This window comes from Salvelinus namaycush, unplaced genomic scaffold (assembly GCF_016432855.1).
Source record: "Salvelinus namaycush isolate Seneca unplaced genomic scaffold, SaNama_1.0 Scaffold108, whole genome shotgun sequence".
NCBI classification, from domain to species: domain Eukaryota; kingdom Metazoa; phylum Chordata; class Actinopteri; order Salmoniformes; family Salmonidae; genus Salvelinus; species Salvelinus namaycush.
The window spans coordinates 71,619-88,396 of NW_024057764.1; the positions used below are offsets into that span (position 1 = coordinate 71,619).

At 44.9% G+C, this 16,778-nt stretch overlaps 1 pseudogene; it reads right to left on the bottom strand.

Moving 5' to 3' along the window:
• Positions 1–763: 763 nt before the first annotated feature.
• On the bottom strand, positions 764–15,941 carry LOC120035650 (annotated as a pseudogene).
• Between the last annotated feature and the right edge of the window lie 837 nt (positions 15,942–16,778).

Here is a 16,778-nt window from a genome sequence, read left to right on the forward strand (position 1 = left end):
TGTCTTGGCTGTGTTCTTAGGGCTGTTGTCCTGTTGGAAGGCGAACCTTCCAATCTTGGTTTCATCAGACCAGAGCATCTTGTTTCTCATAGTCTGAGAGTCTTTATGTGCCTTTTGGCAAACTCCAAGTGGGCTGTCATGTGCCTTTTACTGAGGAGTGGCTTCCGTCTGGCCACTCTGCCATAAAGGCCTGATTGGTGGAGTGCTGCAGAGATGGTTCTCTTACTGGAAGGCTCTCCCATCTCCACAAAGGAACTCTGACCATCGGGTTCTTGGTCACCTCCCTGACCAAGGCCCTTTTCCCCTGATTACTCAGTTTGGCCGTGTGGCCGGGTGGCTCTAGGAAGAGTCTTGGTGGATCAAAACTTCTTCCATTTAAGAATGATGGAGGCCACTGTGTTCTTGGGGACCTTTAATGCTGCAGACATTTTTTGGTACTCTTCCCCAGATCTGTGCCTCGAAACAATCCTGTCTCGGAGCTCTACGGACAATTCCTTTGAACTCGTGGCTTAGTCAAGTACTATTTGAGAAGGTCCAGTCCCACAAATTTCATAGGTGGCAATTATATACATTTTATAATAATTTATTTTGCAGTTTAAATGTTAATTTCCTGAAATCTACACATTTTTCCATGTCTTATGTGTGGCCGAAGCATGGCGAGATGTGTTACAATGTCCATATCTGTAGTGATGATCATGGTTGGGTTAGAACAGTGTAACTGTGTTTCCATGGAGACCCAGATGTTCCTCCAGGACACAGGAGGTTACTCTACCTGGCTCAGGGACACTGAGGAGCCCTTATTCCAAACCCCAAACCCTAAATAGAGGGGCTCAGTGAATGTGGTCTGGAATGTGTGCAGGTGGGTCATTGTGTCAGAGTAGACCATGTAGAAGGACAGAGTGCCGGCCGGCCAGTCAAGAAACACTCCTACTCTGGGGTGTGGGCGGCAGGAGGACAGGTCTCTCTGGGGTTGAGGAGGGTTGACGGGCAGAGCAGGTATATGAGTCACTTCCCTATTGTGGCCTGCAGTGTAACGATCTCCAGAGTAGTCCAGACACCAGGACTTGTCATTGACTCCAAGCCCACAGGCAGGACTTCTTCCTTTTCTGCTGATGCCTTTATACGTAACTCCTATGGCAGCCCACCCACTGCACTCTACCTCCCAGTAACAGCGTCCAGTCAGACCCTCTCTACACAGCACCTGGGGATGCAACTCAAATCTCTCTGGGTGATCAGGATACGGCTGCTTCTCTTTAACCCTCTTCACCCTTCTGTTCCCCTCAGACAGAGAGAGGTTTCTGTGTGCTGTGTTTGGGTCCAGTGTGAGATCACGGGCATCTGCAGACAAGAGGACAAGTTAGAGGAGAGAGAATGGGCTGGATCAGAACTTTGTGTGTCTGTATGTATGTGTGTGTGCCTGGCTGTCTGGCTGTGTGTGTTTGTGTGTACGTGCGTTGAATCCTGAACAGGACAGAGAAACAAGCTGTTTGTATGACATCATGACCTGTATCTCTGTTAGTCATCCTCGTTCATGTGTGTGTGTGAGAAACCTACATTTCTTCAGCAGCTGTGGTTTAACCCAGAACTCTTCATTATGGTCCACACTGTGGGAGAGACAGAAAAACAGAGAGTGAGTGACACAAAGTGAAGTGTAGTCTAGTCCAGCCTGTATGAAGTCTAGTCTAGTCCAGCCTGTATGAAGTGTAGTCTAGTCCGGCCTGTATGAAGTGTAGTCTAGTCCAGCCTGTATGGAGTGTAGTCTAGTCCAGCCTGTATGAAGTGTAGTCTAGTCCAGCCTGTATGAAGTCTAGTTAGTCCAGCCTGTATGAAGTGTAGTCTAGTCCGGCCTGTATGAAGTGTAGTCTAGTCCAGCCTGTATGGAGTGTAGTCTAGTCCAGCCTGTATGAAGTGTAGTCTAGTCCAGCCTGTATGAAGTCTAGTCTAGTCCAGCCTGTATGAAGTGTAGTCTAGTCCAGCCTGTATGGAGTGTAGTCTAGTCCAGCCTGTATGAAGTGTAGTCTAGTCCAGCCTGTATGAAGTGTAGTCTAGTCCAGCCTGTATGAAGTGTAGTCTAGTCCAGCCTGTATGAAGTCTAGTCTAGTCCAGCCTGTATGAAGTGTAGTCTAGTCTAGCCTGTATGAAGTGTAGTCTAGTCCAGCCTGTATGAAGTCTAGTCTAGTCCAGCCTGTATGAAGTGTAGTCTAGTCTAGCCTGTATGAAGTGTAGTCTAGTCCAGCCTGTATGAAATCAGGACCTGACTGTTCTCAGACCAACAAGACAATCATTTACAGCATCAGTTACAAAACCGTTTGGAATTCTGTTTCTGGTCAGGTTCAAATAGGATAGACTACAAAAATAAAAACAAGAGTTTTACAGCAACTGTACTAACTTGAGTTTCTCCAGTCTACAGTGTGGATCCACCAGTCTAGCACAGAGCAGCTTCACTCCAGAGTCTCCTGGGTGATTGAAGCTCAGGTCCAGTTCTCTCAGGTGGGAGGGGTTTGACCTCAGAGCTGAAGCCAGGAAAGCACAGCCTCCATGTGTGACATGACAGCCAGACAGCCTGCAGAGAGAAGCCACCATGTTTTTACATACAAACTGCTGCCCTCTAGTGGTGAGGCCATAGAACTGTTGCCTAGTCAACTTACCCCTATACGTAGTATCTACCTCCATCACTCCAGTATCCCTGCACATTGTAAATATGGTACTGGAACTGACCCTGTATATACAGTATATCACAAAAGTGAGTACACCCCTCACATTTTTGTAAATATTTGAGTACCGGTATATCTTTTCATGTGACAACACTGAAGAAATGACACTTTGCTACAATGTAAAGTAGTGAGTGTACAGCTTGTATAACAGTGTAAATTTGCTGTCCCCTCAAAATAACTCAACACACAGCCATTAATGTCTAAACCGCTGGCAACAAAAGTGAGTACACGCCTAAGTGAAAATGTCCAAATTGGGCCCAAAGTGTCAATATTTTGTGTGGCCACCATCATTTTCCAGCACTGCCTTAACCCTCTTGGGCATGGAGTTCACCAGAGCTTCACAGGTTGCCACTGGAGTCCTCTTCCACTCCTCCATGACGACATCACGGAGCTGGTGGATGTTAGAGACCTTGCACTCCTCCACCTTCCGTTTGAGGATGCCTCACAGATGCTCAATAGGGTTTAGGTCTGGAGACATGCTTGGCCAGTCCATCACCTTTACCCTCAGCTTCTTTAGCAAGGCAGTGGTCGTCTTGGAGGTGTGTTTGGGGTCGTTTTCATGTTGGAATACTGCCCTGCGGCCCAGTCTCCGAAGGGAGGGGATCATGCTCTGCTTCAGTATGTCACAGTACATGTTGGCATTCATGGTTCCCTCAATGAACTGTAGCTCCCCAGTGCCGGCAGCACTCATGCAGCCCCAGACCATGACACTCCCACCACCATGCTTGACTGTAGGCAAGACACACTTGTCTTTGTACTCCTCACCTGGTTGCCGCCACACACGCTTGACACCATCTGAACCAAATAAGTTTATCTTGGTCTCATCAGACCACAGGACATGGTTCCAGTAAGCCATGTCCTTAGTCTGCTTGTCTTCAGCAAACTGTTTGCGGGCTTTCTTGTGCATCATCTTTAGAAGAGGCTTCCTTCTGGGACGACAGCCATGCAGACCAATTTGATGCAGTGTACGGTGTCTGGTCTGAGCACTGAGAGGCTGACCCCCCACCCCTTCAACCTCTGCAGCAATGCTGGCAGCACTCATACGTCTATTTCCCAAAGACAACCTCTGGATATGATGCTGAGCATGTGCACTCAACTTCTTTGGTCGACCATGGCGAGGCCTGTTCTGAGTGGAACCTGTCCAGTTAAACCGCTGTATGGTCTTGGCCACCGTGCTGCAGCTCAGTTTCAGGGTCTTGGCAATCTTCTTATAGCCCAGGCTATCTTTATGTAGAGCAACAATTCTTTTTTTCAGATCCTCAGAGATTTCTTTGCCATGAGGTGCCATGTTGAACTTCCAGTGACCAGTCAGTATGAGGGAGTGTGAGAGCGATGACACCAAATTTAACACACCTGCTCCCCATTCACACCTGAGACCTTGTAACACTAGCGAGTCACATGACACCGGGGAGGGAAAATGGCTAATTGGGCCTAATTTAGACATTTTCACTTAGGGGTGTACTCACTTTTGTTGCCAGCGGTTTAGACATTAATGGCTGTGTGTTGAGTTATTTTGAGGGGACAGCAAATTTACACTGTTATACAATCTGTACACTCACTACTTTACATTGTAGCAAAGTGTCCTTTCTTCAGTGTTGTCACATGAAAAGATATACTCAAATATTTACAAAAATGTGAGGGGTGTACTCACTTTTGTGATATACTGTACATCATGCTTACTAACTTTATTGTGTTCTTCTTATATCTGGTGTGATCTTGTTCTAACATGTTATTTCTAGTATTACATTGTCATTGATTACTGCATTGTTGGGTTTTGAGTTTGCAAGAAAGGCATTTCACAGTACTTGTTCATGTGACATTAAAACTTGAAACTTGATGTCTGCTTTCCTTTTCAAAGATGTGTGTTTACCAGGGTCCTACCAATAATCGACATAAGGGGCCACTTAGGGCCCCGTGGACTGAACTCAGTCGGGTCGTGAACTTGAGAGTAAGAACAGTAGAATACACAAGATGGAATTTCTAAATGTGGCTGTACATCAGCAGTTTTCCTCTTGTTATGTCAGTCAATGTCAATCATTCAATTAGCCCATGTCAGCTAACATTTTTTAGATTGCTAGGTAAGTTAGTCTATCCAGCTATCTAAACCTTGTAATATATTGATTTAACCTAAATAAGTAATATGATCAAAAACAACATGTTGTATGACAGTAAACAAGTTAGGCCTCAAAATGTGAGAACAAAAAAACAATGTCACACCTCAGTATCTCTAGTTCGCAGTGTGGATCCTTCAGTCCAGCAGAGAGCTGCTCCACTCCTGAATCCTGCAGGTCATTGTGACTCAGGTCCAGTTCTCTCAGGGGTGAATTTGCTGATCTTAGTGCAACGGCCACTGTTTCACAAGTCTCATTGGTGAGTCTACAGCCAGCAAGTCTGAAAAATTGAGAAACAACTAAATAAATATTTAATCCTGAATAGAAATGCCCTCTAGAACTGATACCTGCTTTCCTTTTCAAAGATGTGCTTTTAAGTGCTGAGAATATTTACTGTGGTTGGATGTACGGCTTTGGGGAACGTGAAAGAATGTAAGTTCGTTATCTGTTCTTATTGCTGTTATTTTTTAACCTTTATTTAACTAGGCAAGTCAGTTAAGAACTAATCCTTATTTACAATGACGGCCTAGGAACAGTGGGTTACCTGCCTTGTTCAGAGGCAGAACGACAGATTTTTACCTTGTCTGCTCGGGGATTCGATCTTGCCAACCTCCCGGTTACTAGTCCAACACTCTAACCACTAGGATACCTGCCGCCCCTACACTCTAACCACTAGGCTACCTGCCGCCCCTACACTCTAACCACTAGGCTACCTGCCGCCCCTACACTCTAACCACTAGGCTACCTGCCGCCCCTACACTCTAACCACTAGGCTACCTGCCGCCCCTGCACTCTAACCACTAGGCTACCTGCCGCCCCTGCACTCTAACCACTAGGCTAGCTGCCGCCCCTGCACTCTAACCACTAGGCTACCTGCCGCCCCTGCACTCTAACCACTAGGCTACCTGCCGCCCCTACACTCTAACCACTAGGCTACCTGCCGCCCCTACACTCTAACCACTAGGCTACCTGCCGCCCCTACACTCTAACCACTAGGCTACCTGCCGCCCCTACACTCTAACCACTAGGCTAGCTGCCGCCCCTACACTCTAACCACTAGGCTACCTGCCGCCCCTACACTCTAACCACTAGGCTAGCTGCCGCCCCTACACTCTAACCACTAGGCTACCTGCCGCCCCTACACTCTAACCACTAGGCTACCTGCCGCCCCTACACTCTAACCACTAGGCTACCTGCCGCCCCTACACTCTAACCACTAGGCTACCTGCCGCCCCTACACTCTAACCACTAGGCTACCTGCCGCCCCTACACTCTAACCACTAGGCTACCTGCCGCCCCTACACTCTAACCACTAGGCTACCTGCCGCCCCTACACTCTAACCACTAGGCTACCTGCCGCCCCTACACTCTAACCACTAGGCTACCTGCCGCCCCTACACTCTAACCACTAGGCTACCTGCCGCCCCTACACTCTAACCACTAGGCTACCTGCCGCCCCTACACTCTAACCACTAGGCTACCTGCCGCCCCTACACTCTAACCACTAGGCTACCTGCCGCCCCTACACTCTAACCACTAGGCTACCTGCCGCCCCTACACTCTAACCACTAGGCTAGCTGCCGCCCCTACACTCTAACCACTAGGCTAGCTGCCGCCCCTACACTCTAACCACTAGGCTAGCTGCCGCCCCTACACTCTAACCACTAGGCTAGCTGCCGCCCCTACACTCTAACCACTAGGCTACCTGCCGCCCCTACACTCTAACCACTAGGCTAGCTGCCGCCCCTACACTCTAACCACTAGGCTACCTGCCGCCCCTACACTCTAACCACTAGGCTACCTGCCGCCCCTACACTCTAACCACTAGGCTAGCTGCCGCCCCTACACTCTAACCACTAGGCTACCTGCCGCCCCTACACTCTAACCACTAGGCTACCTGCCGCCCCTACACTCTAACCACTAGGCTACCTGCCGGCCCTACACTCTAACCACTAGGCTACCTGCCGGCCCTACACTCTAACCACTAGGCTACCTGCCGCCCCTACACTCTAACCACTAGGCTACCTGCCGCCCCTACACTCTAACCACTAGGCTACCTGCCGCCCCTACACTCTAACCACTAGGCTACCTGCCGCCCCTACACTCTAACCACTAGGCTAGCTGCCGCCCCTACACTCTAACCACTAGGCTACCTGCCGCCCCTACACTCTAACCACTAGGCTAGCTGCCGCCCCTACACTCTAACCACTAGGCTACCTGCCGCCCCTACACTCTAACCACTAGGCTACCTGCCGCCCCTACACTCTAACCACTAGGCTAGCTGCCGCCCCTACACTCTAACCACTAGGCTACCTGCCGCCCCTACACTCTAACCACTAGGCTACCTGCCGCCCCTACACTCTAACCACTAGGCTACCTGCCGCCCCTACACTCTAACCACTAGGCTACCTGCCGCCCCTACACTCTAACCACTAGGCTACCTGCCGCCCCTACACTCTAACCACTAGGCTACCTGCCGCCCCTACACTCTAACCACTAGGCTAGCTGCCGCCCCTACACTCTAACCACTAGGCTACCTGCCGCCCCTACACTCTAACCACTAGGCTAGCTGCCGCCCCTGCACTCTAACCACTAGGCTAGCTGCCGCCCCTACACTCTAACCACTAGGCTACCTGCCGCCCCTACACTCTAACCACTAGGCTACCTGCCGCCCCTACACTCTAACCACTAGGCTACCTGCCGCCCCTACACTCTAACCACTAGGCTACCTGCCGCCCCTACACTCTAACCACTAGGCTACCTGCCGCCCCTACACTCTAACCACTAGGCTACCTGCCGCCCCTACACTCTAACCACTAGGCTAGCTGCCGCCCCTACACTCTAACCACTAGGCTACCTGCCGCCCCTACACTCTAACCACTAGGCTAGCTGCCGCCCCTACACTCTAACCACTAGGCTACCTGCCGCCCCTACACTCTAACCACTAGGCTACCTGCCGCCCCTACACTCTAACCACTAGGCTACCTGCCGCCCCTACACTCTAACCACTAGGCTAGCTGCCGCCCCTACACTCTAACCACTAGGCTAGCTGCCGCCCCATTGTTGAGTATAGCTGGTGTTGCCTAGTTTCTCCATCTTACTACTGTTGTGTTATTATTAAATATTTTCTGCAACAACTAGTCAGTATTTCCAATTATCTGTTTGTTTTCCTTTGTTCTTGCTGTATTACTGTGTGATACCATTCCCCATTCACTACGTAAATACAGTCACTCTGTAATAACCTGCCATTCACTGTTGCAGTGTATTTCTACAGTCTCTCTCCTCTCCCTGTTATTGTTACTGCCTACTGCTATTGTCCTTTTCATTGTCATCCATTCATAGTGTTCTATTCAGTGACACTCTTCTTCTGTTATTATATCCATTACATTCATGTTTATTGTATTGATCCATGTTTCTAGTCCGTTTTAGATCATTCCCATCATGTCAATAAAGTCCTCTGTTTGGAACATTCTAGAGGTTGCCTTGTCTCTCTAATAGGAGATTGGTGTCAGTAGGCAGCAGAGCCACAGGCTTAATCTGGAAGTTCTACATCACAGTGATAAATCTTTTGACAGGTGCAAATATAACAGTGTGCAGGCATCTCTGGCATTCCTGAAGAGTACTAGAATACTGAACTTAGTTTCAAATGTGCAGTGTGGATTCCCCAGTCAAGCAGAGAGCAGCTTCACTCCTGAATCCTGCAGGTCATTGTGACTCATGTCCAGCTCTCTCAGGGGAGAGGAGTTTGAGCTGAAGGCTGAGGCCAACACTTAACAAGAACTCTCAGTGAAATAACATTGATTTAGAATAAAAAAAGTAATGACATTACAAACAACATGTTGCATGACAGGAAACAAATTAGGCGAGATGTGAGAACAAACAAACAACAGTTTGTGGTTCAAATAGGATAGATTACAATTTTTTTTAAACTAGATTTGCAAAGTAACTGTACTAACTTGAGTTTCTCCAGTCTACAGTGTGGATCTTTCAGTCTAGCACAGAGCAGCGTCACTCCAGAGTCTCCTGGGTGATTGAAGCTCAGGTCCAGTTCTCTCAGGTGGGAGGGTTTTGACCTCAGAGCTGAAGCCAGAGAAGCACAGCCTCCATGTGTGACATGACAGCCAGACAGCCTGCAGAGAGAAGCCACCATGTTTTTACATGCAAACTGCTGCCCTCTAGTGGTGAGGCCCTAAATCAAATAAATTGTTATTGGTCACATACACATGGTTAGAAGATGTTATTGTGAGTGTAGCGAAATGCTTCTAGAACGGTTGCCTAGTCAACTTACCCCTATACATACAGTATTACATTGTCATTGATTACTGCATTGTTGGGTTTTGAGTTTGCAAGAAAGGCATTTCACTGTACTTGTTCATGTGACATTAAAACTTGATACTTGATGTCTGCTTTCCTTTTCAAAGATGTGTGTTTACCAGGGTCCTACCAATAATCGACGTAAGGGGCCACTTAGGGCCCCGTGGACTGAACTCAGTCGGGTCGTGAACTTGAGAGTAAGAACAGTAGAATACACAAGATGGAATTTCTAAATGTGGCTGTACATCAGCAGTTTTCCTCTTGTTATGTCAGTCAATGTCAATCATTCAATTAGCCCATGTCAGCTAACATTTTTTAGATTGCTAGGTAAGTTAGTCTATCCAGCTATCTAAACCTTGTAATATATTGATTTAACCTAAATAAGTAATATGATCAAAAACAACATGTTGTATGACAGTAAACAAGTTAGGCCTCAAAATGTGAGAACAAAAAAACAATGTCACACCTCAGTATCTCTAGTTCGCAGTGTGGATCCTTCAGTCCAGCAGAGAGCTGCTCCACTCCTGAATCCTGCAGGTCATTGTGACTCAGGTCCAGTTCTCTCAGGGGTGAATTTGCTGATCTTAGTGCAACGGCCACTGTTTCACAAGTCTCATTGGTGAGTCTACAGCCAGCAAGTCTGAAAAATTGAGAAACAACTAAATAAATATTTAATCCTGAATAGAATAAAACATTAAAAACATTAGATTTCACAGTCACGCCATTCAAAATAAATTAACCACCATGAAAAAACACTAACCCCAACAATAGAATTAATCTAACAAATAAATATTTGAGACTAAAATCCAATGTCACATTTGATTGTGGAAGTATAATTCATTCTATTGATATGTATTTCACTAAAATACTCACAAAGCCTTTCTGCAGCATCTCACAGCTGGGACCAGTCTTTTACGCTTCTCCCATGATGCTTTGTATTTCTTCAGGTCAAACACATCTAGTTCCTCCCCTGACTTTAGAAGCACAGAGGCCAATGCTGAGCAGTGATCTGGTGTGAGTTCAACTGAACTTTTCTTCATAGCCTTATGTGAGAGGTATGCTTGAATGTCTTTATTCAATGACCTGTCTCCCATTTCAATCAAACAGTGAAACAGGTTAATGCATCTTTCAGGAGAGATGTCCTGTGTTGCCATGTACTTGAGGTATTTCCTTATTTCCTCTACATATTTGGAAGTTTCTTCAGCATCCTTCGACCTTGTCAGTAGGCCGTCCAGAAGCTGTTGATTGGATTCCAATAAGAAGCCATGAAGGAAGCGGACTAAGAGGTCCAGATGTCCATTCTCACTTTTTGAAGCTTTATTCACCACTCTTTCTAGGAAAGTATGCACTTTAGGCTGACCTCTGAACTTGACATCGATGAAAGACTCCAGATCCTTCATTTCATTGCTTATGAAACAATGAAACACAAAAAGAGATGCAAAAAACTCCTGGATGGTTAGGTGGACAAAATAGTACACCAGTTTCCCGTAAAACACATCCTCTCTTTTTAAGATTTCTGTGAACATTGCAGAGTATAGAGATCCTTCCCGTTCCTCATCAGTGATGCCACAGTCTGCCAGGTCGTTTTCATAAAACATTTGAGACTCCCCCAGATGATTAAAGGCCAGGCGCCCGAGTTTTAAAATTAACAATCTGTTTTGTTTCAAGACCTTCTGAGGATTTGTGTGATTTGTCTGGCCCTTCAAGTCAGTCAAGGTGACTAAGAAGAGTGTGTACATGGCAGTCAGAGTTTTAGGGACTCCACTGATGTTTTCGCTGAGCATCTTTCCAAGAATCAAGGCAGCAATCCAACAGAAGATGGGGATTTGGCACATGAGGTGGAGACTCCTTGACATGGTTACATGTGAGATGATTCTTGTGGCCAGCTTCTCCTCGACTTTCTTCTTAAAGTACTCTTCTTTCTGTTCATCAGTGAAACCTCGTACTACTGTCACCTGGTCGATGTACTCCCAGGGGATCTGATTGGCTGCTGCTGGTCTGGAGGTTATCCAGAGGAGAGCTTCAGGAAGCAGCTTTCTCTTGATGATGTTTGTTAACAACACATTCACTGATTGTTCATCTGTTATTTTAAACAAAGTCTCGTTATTCTCGAAATCCAATTTAAATCTGCTTTCATCAAGACCATCAAAGATTATCATTACTTTATAGGTAGGACTATCATATAGCGGGTCATCAAGTTTGAGACCAGGATGGAAGCTACTCAGAAGACTATGAACACTGTAAGGTCTTCGGATCAAATTCAGCTCCCTGAAAGGAAGGACAAAAATGAAATCTATATGCTTATTGGCTTTTCCTTCTGCCCAGTCGAGGATGAACTTCTGCACAGAGAATGTTTTTCCAATGCCAGCGATGCCCTTCGTCAACACAGTTCTGATGGATCTCTCCTCTCCTTTCTCTTTTCCAAGTAAGGGTTTGAAGATGTCATTGCAGTTGATTTTGTCTGCTTTTAGCTGGGATGTATCCTCAAGGTGCGACACTTCATGTTCACTATTGAGTCTTTCACTCTCTCCAGTTGCGATGTAGAGCTCTGTGTAGATCTTGTTGAAGACTTCTGGGTCTCTTTCTTTTCCAATACCCTCAGAAACACGTTTATACTTCTCCCTCAGTTCTGCTTTGTGTTTCTTTATGGCTTTTGAGACATAATCTGCTGCATGACTACAAGGAGAGAAATACAACATCAGTGACTGGTCCAGTATATACAGTATATGCTATTAACATGTGTACTTTGTACCTTTCAAAGTAAGTGAACGGATGAGGATGCGGAATCCTGATCTGACAGGAGCGGACGTTTGATTCAAGGTAAGTGAACGGATGAGGACGCAGAATCCCTATCTGACAGGAGCGGACGTTTGATTGAAGGTAAGTGAACGGATGAGGATGCGGAATCCTGATCTGACAGGAGCGGACGTTTGATTCAAGGTAAGTGAACGGATGAGGACGCAGAATCCCTATCTGACAGGAGCGGACGTTTGATTGAAGGTAAGTGAACGGATGAGGATGCGGAATCCTGATCTGACAGGAGCGGACGTTTGATTCAAGGTAATTGCACGGATGAGGACATTAGAACCCTGAGCTGACAGGAGGGGACGTTTGGCAGAAGGTAATTGCACGGATGAGGACGTAGAACCCTGAATTGACAGGAGCGGACGTTTGACTAAAGGTAATTGCACGGATGAGGACGTAGAACCCTGAATTGACAGGAGCGGACGTTTGACTAAAGGTAATTGCACGGATGAGGACGTAGAACCCTGAATTGACAGGAGCGGACGTTTGACTAAAGGTAATTGCACGGATGAGGACGTAGAACCCTGATCTGACAGGAGCGGACGTTTGACTGAACCAGAAAACATACATGAGTCTTAAAGGGATGTTGCGACATTTTGGCAACTAAGCCCTTTTCTATTACCCAGAGTCAGATGAACTCATAGATAACTTTTCAGCGTCTCTTTGTGCAGTTTGAGGTTAGTTCAAGACGGTTTCTGGACACATTGTTTATAGATTAAGCATATTGACTGTCTATAGTAACAGCTAGCCAAAATGTCACACCTCCCTTTAAGACAGACTGTGAAGGGATCTGGCAGACACAGTGAGCTGACTGTAGAGAGAGACTTGGTATTTAAACAAGGATAAATCCTCTTCAAGGCTGTAAAAAGTGCCTTTAAGCAGGACTGCAATGTTTGTTTGTGTGCATTCCTGTGTGTTGGCAGTTTATTGATATCCAGGCTATTGAATGGCACATTCCAAAATGCGGAAAAGGTATTTCTGTCCATTATGTGGTGTGAACACAAACACAATTAGTATGTTTGCTAAAGCCTAGCAACATTCTGCCTCACTGAATTTGAAGGGGCAACTATACAATGTTAATAAAACATTCCAACAAAATCCGAGCACAGTGATGACACAAACAAAACATATTAATGCCAGGTGTAAGCTAGATACAACATGCCCAGATCTGATTCTAATCTGATCTTATGCTTTTGTTAGGTATAACATGGAAATTACAGCTTTATTATTAAGTTTTAGGTATGAAAGGGGACATAGACACTGCAGTGAATGGCTAAAAGCAGCAGGGGGCTGTAATGTGTTAGTGATCACATGGTGGGTTGAGAAGAAGTGGCTGTTGGAGCCGATACAACGTGTAGAATTGTCAAGAAATTAATGGAAAATTACGGACAATATTCTGGTCAGAGGCGATAGAATGGCTACCCGCTGCTTTTAACTGTTCATCATTGAGGTGTGTCTGAACTTGTAGATACTGTAAGTCACTCTGTCTGGATGAGAGCGTCTGCTAAATGACAAAAAAAATCATGCAATAATCCTATGCTCTTTGAACATTTCGGATATGAAATAAATAGCAAGTAATGAACATATGTTGTTTTCTTACCCTTGATATGTTTGACGGTTTTGTTGGGCCTGTGGTAGGCACTCTGCATAAATAACAAAGAGAATGTTGCTTAGGATTCAAACATGTATACCAATCACTTCGATGTGTCATGTAAGCTATTCTAAAAACAAAACAAACTAATTCCATGTATTTTGCTCATGTGATCTCAAACAACTCTCTGTAAAACAAATGAATGTACTAATGACTTGCAGTTGGACAAAAAACATATAATAATATCACCCTATGGCCAACTTATAAGTTGGCACATTTTAACATAAAATCTTTTCAAATTACAACACAAAATTGTAAGATTTGTATTCAGCCCAATGACGGTATATATGCATGGACAAAGCCACCGATCACGTGACACCAATCATTCCTATGTAAAGACTCAATGGCACATTTGAAGCCAAGGAAGTCGGGTTAAAATGTTATCTCATGGATACACAACATGCACAGTCAAAGATGTTGGATAAATGAAGATAGATCGCCGAGGCCTTGTACCATTGAAAAACATAGTCAGTTCCGGTCTACTTAACTGGGTGGGTATCCCATAAACACCAACGCAATAGCAGCTGGGTCTGGTATACTTAGTTCATTGACTTTCATTGAACCAAAAAACAACCAACTAAAAATCAACCAACAACAAAAGCAATTAGTTACAATGATTGTCTTCAAGTTATTTATTTACACAAAGATTGACCAAGAAGATTGCTATTTCCCCATTCACCATGATGGGGGATCCTGTTTTCTGCAAACATTGCCTGCAGTACCATGGTCAGCCTTGAACTTCATGGCTTCAATGAAAAGGGGCAGTCGTCACCCCCTAATGTTGGCTACATTTAACTAGATTGGTATCCTACACAGCAAGCTGCATCTAGTCTGGGTTTTCTAAAGCTAACCAGCTTCAGTTAGCTCCACATTCCAGCCAAAATCTAAATGAAGGAAAAGTTATCTTGCAAATTCAGCAGGCTATTGTGTGAAATTGTCTTTTAGAAACACTCTCGTTATCTTGTTATATATCATTAATGCCATCTTTGGTGTCCTTATCAATGCACAATAAACTTTTCCCCCACTAGTATCAATAAAATATGTGTATTAAGTCATACAACCCTTTTACTGGATTCCTTGTTTCGTACTATGATCATGACCAGATCTGTCTCATTTTCCCATCATACTTATTGCTTTTCAGGTGTGTCTGAATGAGCAGGAAGTGATTGTACATCTCAGTCAGAGTTGTGATCTCTCCACTCTTATCTTCACTCAACATTTGCTCAAGAACCCTGGCAGTAATCCAACAGAAGATTGGAATGTGGCACATGATGTGGAGGCTCCTTGATGTATTAATGTGTGAGATGATTATGCTGGCCAGCTTCTCATCCTCAACATTCTTCTCAAAGTACTCTTCTTTCTGTTTGTTATTGAACCCTCGTACTTCTGTCACCTTGTTGATGTACTCATGGGGGACCTGATTGGCTGCTGCTGGTCTGGAGGTTATCCAGAGGAGAGCTTTTGGGAGTAGATTTCCCTCAATGTGGTTTGTCATCAACCTGTCAACGGATGTCTCAGATCACTCAACTTCTTGTTCTGATGAAAACCTAATGGTAGTCTGCTTTCATTCAAACCGTCAAAGATGAACATGACTTTGCAGGTATCATATATCTTTGCCTCTTCTATCTCTGTAAGTTCAGGGTGGAAGTAACGCAAAAGTCCATGAAGGCTGTACTGGTCATCTTGAATCAGATTCAGCTCTCGGAGTGGGAGCACAAATATGAAATTAATATCCTGATTGGCTTTACCCAGTCGAGTATGAACTTCTGCACAGAGACTGTTTTTCCGATGCCAGCGATGCCCTTCGTCAGCACAGTTCTGATGGGTCTCTCCTTTTCTCTCTCTTCTCCAGATAAGGGTTTGAAGATGTCATTGTAGTTGATTGGAGTGTCTGTGTTTTTTTTGTCCTGGGTGTATATTCAATCTGTCGAATCTCATGTTCGTTATTAACCCCTTCACTCTGTCCTTGTGTGACGTAGAGCTGTGTGTAAATGCTGTTGAGGGGAGTTTGTTCCACTGCAGTGCCTTCAAACACGAATCCAAACTTCTTCTTCAGACTGGCTTTATGTTTCTCTTTAACTCTTTGTGTGTCGTCATCCACTGGAAAGAACACCACACTTTAAAACTTCAATAAGTAAAGTTACAAGAGAAAGTGTGTCTGAGGAAGTCCAGAAGCATCATCAATGACCCCACACCTACAGGCTCAGAAACAGTTTCTATCTACAAGCCTGCTGAACATTTGAACTGGGCTGACCACCTGCACTGACTTTCCACAGATTAGCACACATGCACACGCACAGATATACACTTATCCACACTTATCCACACACACTCACACTCACACATCACGCTACACACACATCACAACTGCTTAATTATTATTGCTAAATACTGTGCACAATTTACAAAACACACGTACATATTGTACTATAAATTGTGCCTTCCTGTATTATAATATTATAGTTGTTATTAAATGTTTATTATAAACTGGGTGGTTTGGGTTCTGGATGATGATTGGTTAAAAGCTGTGGTATATCAGACAATATAAACTGGGTGGTTCGAGCCCTGAATGCTAATTGGCTGACACCCGTGGTATATCAGACCGTATACCAAGGGTATAAGTAAACATTTATTTTTACTGCTCTAATTACATTGTTAACCAGTTTATAATAGCAATAAGGCCCCTCAGGATTTTTGGTATATGGCCAATTTATCACTGCTAAGGGCTGTATCCAGGCACTCCGTTTGCATCGTGCCTAAGAACAGCCATTAGCTGTGGTATATTGGCCATATAACACACGTGCCTTATTGCTTAAACATACCACGGATATGACGCAAAAATACTTGTTTACTGTTCTATTAATGTTGGTAACCAGTTTATAATAGCAATAAGGCACATTGGGGGTCTGTGGTATATGGCCAATATATCACTGCTAAGGGCTGTATCCAGGCATACCACGTTGCTTTGTGCCTAAGAACAGCCCTTAGCCATGGTATATTGGCCTTATACTACACCCCCTCGGGCCTTGTTGCTTAATTCTATTCCACTGAGTCGTTTACTTTATGTTGTTATCTTTTATTATTTCTTATTGTTGTCGTATACCATGTGTATCCTTTACATATGACTAATACAACTTTAAAGTTGTGTGTGTGAGTGTACAGTATGCATTGTGTGAGGTTAGC